The sequence below is a fragment of the Camelus bactrianus genome, chromosome 34 (assembly GCF_048773025.1).
Source record: "Camelus bactrianus isolate YW-2024 breed Bactrian camel chromosome 34, ASM4877302v1, whole genome shotgun sequence".
NCBI classification, from domain to species: domain Eukaryota; kingdom Metazoa; phylum Chordata; class Mammalia; order Artiodactyla; family Camelidae; genus Camelus; species Camelus bactrianus.
This window is the reverse complement of record NC_133572.1, coordinates 477,331-487,539: the sequence shown is the minus strand read 5'-3', so window position 1 is coordinate 487,539 and position 10,209 is coordinate 477,331.

Genomic DNA, 10,209 nt, shown 5'->3' with positions numbered 1-10,209 from the left:
TCCTTCCTGGCCCGAGGCAGCCTCCCCTGGCGACTCCCAACCCTCCCTCACAGACCTCGGTGGGGCCGGCCCGGCCTGTCCACCTCCGCGGCGGCCTCTCGACCTGCCTCTGCCTGCCCCGCGGTTTGTCTTGCTCCCATATCTGAAATGCCTCTCGGCCTCTCCTCTGCTCTCCAGGTCTCACTCACAGTTCACATTCAACTCTGTCACCCTCACCCTGAGCTTCCCTCCAACAACGCTGAACTACCAAAACTGCTCCCTTGCCGGGCGTCCCACAGCACCGAGAGGCAGAACAGAAGAGCAGGAAGGACCCTTAGCGATCAGAGGAATCAACGCCTCGATTTCACAGGACAAGAGGACAGACAGATCCGGGCGGAAAGCTCCCCAAGGCTGTACAGCTAACAGAGCAGGAGGACCCGCCGAGACCCCCAGCTCTCACTCTGGGGCTGTTTCAGTGGCGCGACGCCATTTCTCTTCCATTTTCCACATTTAATAGGAATTTGCTGGCACTATTCATACTTGTCTCATGGAACAAAGTTGCGTCTCCGCATGAAGGCTGAAAGTCTGCACGCCGTTTTCTTAGGCATTTTCACAGTGATGGCAGCATTCAAAATACCTTTGTTGTATGAAACAAAATCATTAAGGTCTTGTGACAACTCCACGGTGCCTTGCATGTGGCGGGAAACTGAGTGAAAGACAAACACGCAGGCAGGCGTCGCTCCTTCAGCTCAAGTGACATTACCCATCAGACGCCATCTGAGCACTGGAGGAACGCGGATCAGGACAATGTTTGCGGGAAGATGACCACACACCCAAACGGGGCCCTCAAAGAGGTGTGCACAGCAGGGGGTTATGGGAGGAAGCCCAGAGAGGTCACTTGTAAAAGATGGATCTTGAAGGAGGAAGAGTTTCACGGAGCGCAGAAGCAGAAGAGGAACTCTGGGACACACGCAGCAGGCAGGCGGGAGTTGCTAAGAGATGGGTGGGTGTCAGGACCGGGCTTGCTGGAGAAGGGGAACATCTGGACAGGTAGGTTGGCATCAGATGTGGAGAACCTTGCAAGCGGCACTAACGAGTTTGGACTTTCCTGTAGGCGGTGGGGAGTCAGGGAAGGGACAGGTCCTTGGAAAACAGCAGGGAGGGTGGCCTGGAAGGAGGAGGAACCAGTGGGGACCCAACTCCAGGTGGGGGGCTGAGGGCAGGCAGGAGTGGGGTGGAGAAGAGACGGAGTCCTGGGAAGAGACCCTTCCTCCCAATTAGGGAAGTTACGCGTGAGAAGCTAGCCGAGCAGGACAGGTAGAGAGATGTGAGCGGTGACCCGTGGGAGGCGGTGGCACAGCTTTCTTTTTCACACAGTCCTTTTGTGTGTGCATTCCTTTTGGGGGTATGTAATTGGGTTTGTTTGTTTGTTTGTTTACATTATGGAGGGACTGGGGATTGAACCCATGACCTCGTCCATGCTAAGCATGTGATCTACCACTGAGCTATACCCTCCCCCTTGTGTGTATTTCTCAAGTTTTACACACGAGCATATACACTGTTATATCATTATTCATTATATTGTACATATTACCATTATCAGAAGCAGTGAACACTACTTTAAAAATAACATGTGCTCGGTATAGAAGACTTCAGAAATACAAAAACAGGAAAAATTTACAAACCACCCATAGGAATGCTTTCGTTATAACATGAAGGGGAAAAGGATATAAAATTATACACATAATATGTGATCTCATTCTTATTAAAATATTTATGTGGAAAGTCCGGAAGGGACCGTACCAACATGGTGACAGCAGGTAATTCTCCTGGTGGGGTCACAGGCAGGTTTATTTTAAATTTTGCTTAGTTTATTTCTCATTCTCCACAGTTAGGATGTAGTTCTTTTTCTATTAAAATTTAACGTTACTGTCCTTCTCCTTATAAAGGAAACACATAACCATCACAGAACGTGTGGGCAGAGCACAAAAGCAGAAGAAAGGTTGGGGGTCAGTCACGTACAACCCGAAGGAGACTCATGACATCTTTTATTGTATTTCCTTAATAGTTAGGGCTACTTAAAAGCTTACCACCTGTCAGGAATAGGTCCATTAGGTCAACGTGAACCAACCCAAAGCTAACGCTGCCCCGGCTGCCCCGGCACAAACACGCTCCTCGGATCACAAAAGCAGCCCTACTGTCCTGTGCGCTCGCAAAACCACTTCTGTGTTCACTGTTTCTACGCACCATCCCCAGAACCCCAGCAAGGAGCTTCAGCAGGGCTTTCAGAAGCCCAACGTCCGCATCAGTGAGCCAGGAGAGGGGAAGGACCTCAGCTCTGCCCCGGCCCTCTCCCCGCCCCTCCCGTGCACCCCCACCCTGGGAGCCACCCCAGTCTTGCACACATGCTGAGGGCTCCCCCCAGACCTCCCCGCTGCCTGCTGGGTGTCCTCCCAGTGCCCCAGGGCCTCAAGGTCATCGTGTGGACACTGCTTGCAACAACTTTCTCTTGAAAGTGACTTTCCTCATTTCAGGCAGCTCACGTGGAGGAAACCTGGCCGGAGGACCGGCACCGACTCCCGCCTCGCAGCACCATCTGCCTTCCCCGAGCTCCACCCTTGCCCCTGCTTGTGGCCGAGTGACCAAGGCCCAGCGACCGACTCCGCGTCTGTGAAGCAGTCTGGGTGACTCCTCAGAACAGCCTCCACATCAGGCTCTGCGTCCTCCCTGTACGGCCTCACTGTGGCTCCAGCCCGTCCCAACCTCTCGGTGACTCGACGCCGTGGCCTCTGTGTCCAGCCGCCGCCTTCCCGTCCACGAAGCATCTCCCGATCAGGGAGGAACTCACAGCGTCCGACTTCAGCCTGGACGTTCTTCGTTTGCCCCGCGGCACACTGTGCCTCACCGCAGGCCGGGACTCCCGTCTACTTGTCCGCTTTCCTCTCCAGACTGTCTTCGCCAAAGGGCTCGGACCAGGGGTTACTCACTTTGCAAACCTCACTTTAGAGCTGAATCCTGTGCCTGGAGCCACAAAGGCCTTTGGCTTGTGCCTGATTTTGTTTGGTTTGGTTTTACTCACCACACCTGGCGCTGCTCCCTGTGCTGGGAAGACAATACCGAACGACCTACATCTGGGTCCTGCTTAAACACAGGAGCGAATAAACACCGGCCACAGGAACGGGCGTGCTCGCTTGAAGAGAGAAACCCCAGCACAGCAGCGCCCGGACGTTCCCAGGACTATCGGGTAGAAGAGAAAGTAACACATCCTTGTCTTGCTCGTCGATTAAGAATCATTGCATGAAAGTTATGGAGAGGCAGCTTTCACTTCTTTGAATAATTTCAATTGATAAAAGCCAGAGCTGCCTGGCGGATGATGGAGTGACTCCCCATCCCCTGAACAGACAGTGACAAGGAAAGACTGTGACCTGCCCGGGGTAGGGGTGGACCCCGAGCGCCTCCGTCCTTTCACGCTCCACATCCTGACCGTGTTGTAAGCCCAGTCATTACCTCACTGACACCTTGACGTGGATGATGTAAGGTGCACTGTTCCCCCCTCACGTTTCTTTCTTTCCTAAGTGTCCCTAATATGCGCGAGCCTACCCCAGCCCATCTGACTCTCACGGACAATCCAGGCAGAGCCCTCCCTTCGGACGCTGGTGCTGAAGGACCTGAAAGCAGGGATGCTCAACCCCACTGGCGTCCTCGGGGCTGCCAGCAGGTGGAACCAGCCTTTCACCCCAAATGGTCCAGTGGGTTGAAAGCCACCTAGGATGTGTCCCTGGGTCTCATTCTCACGGCTCCTACGGGAGCACCCAGGGCAACTGCCCCTCAGTTGCCTGCAACCTGCAGGCCTGCCCGCCTACGCCCACCTGTGCCCACCTACGCCCTCCTGTGCTGTCGCCCGGACGTCAGGGCCTGAGGTTCCGTCCCGCCTGCTGGAGGTGAGGAGCTTGTGCACATGAAGAAACGGATGGGGGACACGGAGACACCGAGACCCAGCCCTCCTTGTTCAGGAGAGAGGCAGGACACGCTGGTCACCTGCCTGCCACCAGGCTCCAGTCCCAGGAGTAACAACAATGCTCAGAGGCAGACTTAGCTCACACAAGGTCATGGGTTCAGTCCCAAAAGTCTCCATTAAAAACGAAACAAAATGAAAGGCAATGGTGCTTCTCACTTTTGTACGATCTTCCGCTCTCCCTGCACCCTGACCGTCACCACTGGCCTCGGATCGTGTGTCCTGTCCGTTTTGGCCTCAGTCAGACCCGATGAGAAGTAACCTGGTTTGAGGCCCAGACGCCTGTGCCCCTGCCTGAGGACCGGTGATTCCATTTCGTTCTCACGGTTCACCCAGCCTTCAGCTAGAAAGCTTGGTTGGAAGTTGGGTTTCCAACGGGCACGTGGCACATGCTCTGAAGGCCCGGAGACCAAGGTGGGATGCAGAACAGCTGGAGATGTTTTCAGAAGTCCAGGCCTGAGCCGAGAGTCAGGTCAGGCTTATCTTTTCCGCGTTAACTGGGAAGCTCGCTCACTCCTCCTGTTAGTCCGGCAGGGACGAGCTGTAGGTTAGGGTATTTTTTGCGGCCATTGTATTAGCTGGTGTTTGGTGGTGCAGGACCGAACTAAAGCCACTTTCTGCCCTGGCTGTGTTTTACCAGGAATGTCTCATTCTGTGGCATAATTAAACCTAACGGTGTAACCAACCTGCAAATCTACACAATAATAATTGCAGTTAGCACAGGGTTCGCCCATACCCTCAAGGGATGTTCACCAGCAGGCCTCATCCCCCTCACCCCAGGGTCCTGCTCCTTTTAGATGTTCAGCCACAAAAAGGCAACAACCTCACAGGCTCCATTTCAGGTGGCTGAGCGAGGCAGGAGGTGATAGGGGAGGCCTGGTTCACTTAAAAACCAATGTGGTGGGAAACAGAATTCTAAGATGGTCCCCAAGATTCCCACCCCATGGTGTACATGCCTTGTATGAATGCCAACTTGAGTTTAAGCAGACCTGGGAATATGACGGTGTATCATTTCCATGACTGTGTTACCAATCAATCGACTTTGATTTAGTCAAAAGGGAGCCGATCTGGGTGGGCCTGACCTAATCAGATGAGCTCTTTAAAAGAACTGAGCCCTTCCCGATGTTAGAGGGGGTCCACGCAAGGAAGACTGTTCACTGCTGACTCTGAAGCTGGAAGGGTCTCTGAGAGGCGCCCCCAGGGCTAAAGCAACCCCCAAGTGACACTCAGAAAGGAGACGGAGACCTAAGTTCTCCTCAAGACAGTTAATTCTGCCAACAACCAGTGGTTTCTGGAAGTGGACTCTGGCTCTCAGACAGGACCACGGTGCCAGCCAATACCCAATCTCAGCCCTGAGACCTGGGCAGAGGAGTCAACTCTGGAACTGTGACAACAAATGTTGTTTCAACCTACAGGAAGGTAGGAGGCACAAACATAATAGACTTGAAGCTCATAGGTGTTTCCAGGTCCTCAAATCTTACAACAGTGCTTAGCACATAGTAGCTGCTTTATAAATATTTATTGGATGAGTGCTTGAGCAGTCAAATTAGAAAACTGTGTTAATCTCAGTTTTATTCATGAAAAGTAGATTTTTTTTTGTAAAAGCATAAGATGAGTTTAAACAAGGTGACAGTATGACCTTACATTATGATCACATGAATAGTGTTTACTGTAACTGTTGTAGGTTACTCTAGACTATATAAAGGTTTATTCCTACAGAACAAATGTAATAAGCAAGGATAATAAATTTCCATATTCATCTTTTAAAAATACACTCAGATCAAGAAACCCAGAGCATACCAATAAACAGTTTTTACAGACACTCTCCACCCTTTCTTATTCAAGGTGAGAGGTCCTCGAAAGACGCCACAGGAACTAAATGTCTGGGCTCAGGGGCGTCTGTCAGAAGGGGTCTCACTGCTGTCACACCACCCCCTTCAGCCTCTTTACTTTTCTGTGCCCAACCGTGTAGCCTTATGTGACGTGTAACAACCAAACCAATGAAGCCGTAAGTAGATCCTTGGTGCAGAATGAGAGATCAGGGAAGGCAGAGATTCCCCCATCTGCACAAAAATTATATTTGTTCAAATTTAGTATATATATATTTCTTTTTTTGTTGTTTTTTGTTTGTTTTGGGCGGGGGAATTGGGTTCATTTATTTATTTATTTTAATGGAGGCGCTGGGGATTGAACCCAGGACCTCATGCATGCTAGACATGCGCTCTACCACTGAGCTACACCCTCCCCTCAATCTGCAAAAAAATTATATTTGCTCAAATTTAGCGTATATGTTTCTCACAGTCCTTCCCACCTCCACGTTAAATATGTGGACATGAAATAGAAATCAAGAGACAACTCAGTTGGCAGTGTGCTAGGGAAATCGGAAGGTTCAGGTTTTCAAGGAAGTGCATCACTTTTGAGCTGAGTAGGTTAAAAATAATGAAATTAATCATTCTTCGTTGTCTGGGGTGGTTTACAGCTCACATAATTTCTCCCTTGCTCCACATTCCGATCCCGGGGGTGGATGCAGCAGGAGTCCGCGTTGTCCTCATCTGGCATCGGAGTCACTGCAGGGCAACAGCCAGGCTCACGAGGCTGCCAGGGGCTGAGGCCTTCTGGCTCCCAAAGCTCGGCTCTTGACTTTCCGCTCTACTGAATATTTCTTTAAGTTAAAAGATTGTTCTAATTTACTTGGTTTTGAAGTCAATAGAATTATATTCAAGATTTTCAGCTCTGAATGAAGATAGCCAACTGTGTTTCTCACCAATTCAAGGCCCGCCGCCCTCCAGCAGCCTCTGCAAACACTCCAGCTCACACTGAGTGCTCCACCCTGAACTCCTCCCTAAAATGACCAGGTGGACCAGAAGACTTCTCACACCCCTAATAACTTTAACACTATTTAGCACACTTACATTCTATGCCATACGGAGAATCTTATCCATTGCAGTAGCAACTCCTTGAGGCCAGAGACCGTTTACTACCTAAATGTATAATTCTACGTCAAATGGATCACATTAAAGCAACAGCTCTGGCCCAGCTAAGGAGTTTGAGGCCAGATGTACACAACCCTGGGCACTTTGTCAACCAAAATAATGTTACCTTTAAACTGAGCAGGGAAGGTTTGAGGCCCAAGGAATGACACAAGGAGCTAAAATAATTTAAAAAGGAAAGTTAGAGAAATTAAGGATGGTAGCCCCTTTGAAAAGAGATTAAGGGAAGAACTCATTAAGATTCACCAGCTTCTGAATGGCTTGGAGAATTGAGATGCTACAAAGCTATTTGACCCGGCGTCAAGAACAAGGGGAGATACCACAATAAGATAGGCTGGAGATGGACATGCCAGGAATTCGGAAAGGAATTTCAGAACAGAACAGCATCAACGTGGACTGAGGGACCCAGAGGCAGTTGGAGAGCTGATTCTTAGGCAGTTTCCAGAAGGGAATTGAATGAGAGCCTCAGCAGGCAATAAAGTCCGGTGAGGTTCTGAGTCCTGACTCAGAGAGGGGACCCGAGGCAGAAGGGATCCCCCAGCCCCTTTTACTCTCACCCGCTGAGTGCTAGGTTAACTAGCATTTGCCATACGCATGTGATATTAAGGTGGCAATGGTGAGGATGCAGCCTCAGCTCCGGCTGGTTTCCGGAGCAGGCAGAAGCCACCATTCTCCAGAGAACAGCACCCTGTCCTGTGAGCGCAGAGCCCTGCCCCCCCCATGCCCCCACGCACCCCCCCCCCCCCGGCCAGGGATGCGGGTTTCAAGCCCCACTCTTTGGCTTCATGGCGATAACCAGTTGTCTTTTTGGGGGGGGGGTAATTAGGCTTATTTATTTTAATGGAGGTACTGGGGATTGAACCCCGGACCTTGTGCATGCTAGGCAGGTGCTCTACCACTGAGCTACACCCTCCCCAGCACCACAAACTGTCAGTCGTAAGGTCAAAACCAGAGAGAGCTGAAAAAAACCCAGAGCGAGCTGCTGGCGTAGCCCTGGTCTAGGCGGCCCAGCAGTGGCCGTGAAGGCACCACAGTCAGGGGGGGATGGGCTCCCAGGATGCTTGAGGAGAGGTGTGCACAGGTAGATAGGAACCCACGTTGCCGTCAGCACATTTCCACTGCGGTCTGGGTCTTAGGAAGGGGAACTGACTGGAGGACACTGGAAATTGGGGGACACATACTTACACAGGGCATGACACGGTCAGCCAACGAGTTTCTGACCCCGATTCTCTCCTCACAGGGAACCCCTGTGTGCCTGTGGCTCTTTGTCCAGACACAGCTTTTTTTTTAAATTTAGACTTTCGGCCATGTCCTCTCTCAGTCGACTGTCTCCTACTGCCTCTGTCCGCCTCTTCTCCTACCAGTGGTCTGCCCACACTTTTGGACGACACCCAACTGGGGCATCACTTCTGAAACCTGCTTTGCAGGGTGTTCAAAACCGACAAGCTTCCCCCAGGAGGTGGAGGGACAGAACGTGGGGACCACAGGCTCCAGGCACCTGGGAGGAGAGCTGGGGCCGAAGCTGGGAGGCTCCGGAGCGAGGAGACAGAAGCCAAGTGCCCCGGCCGAGGAAGGGAAGTGTGATCTAATCTCCCAGTAACTCACCTTCTGCTGTCTACGGCGGGGCTGCCCTCTGCTCCAGGGCAGTGTTGCTGCCTTAAACCGAAAATGTGTGGTTTCATCACACAGCACTCAGCTTGGTGGCATGTGACGCGAGCTTGGTGGTGTGCGACGTGAACTTGATACTACAAGGAAATTTTCAGAAACCAAAAACCTGACACAGTAAAAGGAAAAAATCAGGACTGGGAAAAACAATCTCAAAAAATAGTATCAAGGAGAAATGAAGGAAAAATAGAAAGTCAGGTTTATAGCAGTCTTAAGAGTAATCGTTAAAATTAGATGGTTAACCAGGTGACAGAGTAATAGCAACAGCATGCTGACACGTCAGAAATTAGAACTGCATTCCATCCGACCTTCTTTAAGGTTAAAAAGGTGTGTTTTAATGAGCTATAAGGATATACTGTACAACACAGGCAATGTAGCAAATACTTTGTAATGACTATAAACGGAGTATAAGCCTTAAAAATTGTGAACCACTATGTTGTGTACCTGTACATCAACTATATCTCAATTTTTAAAAATCTACATCATCAAAAATATGTTGAGAGTAACTAGTGTTTTCTGTGAATGTCTTAGTAATCCACAATACATGTATTTCACAGTCATTTATGACCAGTTATTTGCAGACTGCTCTAAGGAGGACGGCCGGTGGGCTGTTCCCTATGGAGGAGCCAGGATTTTCTCTGGGAAGTCCAGCACACAATGAAGAGGCAGGTTGGGAGAGGCTGCAGTAAGCCAGAGTGGGCAGGGAGGCCTGCCTGCAGCGTGGACAGGCCCAGACCAGCCATTCAGAGGTTCAGAGCACTTGGGGTGAGCAGGGGGCGTTTTGGTGACTGCAGACCTGTGCTGCCTAATACAGCGTCCCCAAGCCACCAGGGGCCGACCCAGCACTGAGACGTGGCTGGTCCAGATGGAGGTGTGTGTTCAGGTGTAAAACACACACCAGATTTCAAAGACCTGGTACGAAAAAATGGAATGTAGAATACCTCATTGACATTTTTATACTGGTTATATTTGGTGAAATTGTAGTGTTTTGGATATACTGGGTTTAAGAAAACATCAATGTGAAATTCACCGTCTCAGAACCAACGCGGAGTCTACGACAAACCGGGATAAACCGGGCCAGGCGGGCAACATAGGGTTGGTCGGGGAGGAACCGGAGGAAACAGAACCGGTTGGGAAGCTTCTCAAATGGCGAGAGGAAAGGACCTGGCTTGAGGGGGAGGCCGAGGTATCAAAGGAAGGGGACTACAACTCTTCCCCGAGGCAGAACCGAGATGACAGTGCTCACCAGCCGGAGAAGAGCGGAGAGTCACTGCCAAACTGGCAGTCTGGGAACACAGCTGTTCCATTAAAGGAAACCCAGTAAAGGTGCGTGAGAAAAACGCAGTTTCCCCATCCTTTTCATACGCTAAGTTTAGGGTGACAGGAAGCATGGACTTAGCATTTTCAGGAAAAGTCCACGGAGCTCAGGAGAAAGGCTAAGCTGCAAATAGATCCATCCGCACTTGGGTAAACCCGCGAATGTGGAATCGTGAGTACAGGGCCAGCCATCTTATAAAAGGGTCTTTGGTGACTTTTGTTACCCGCGGGGGCCCTGGAGCC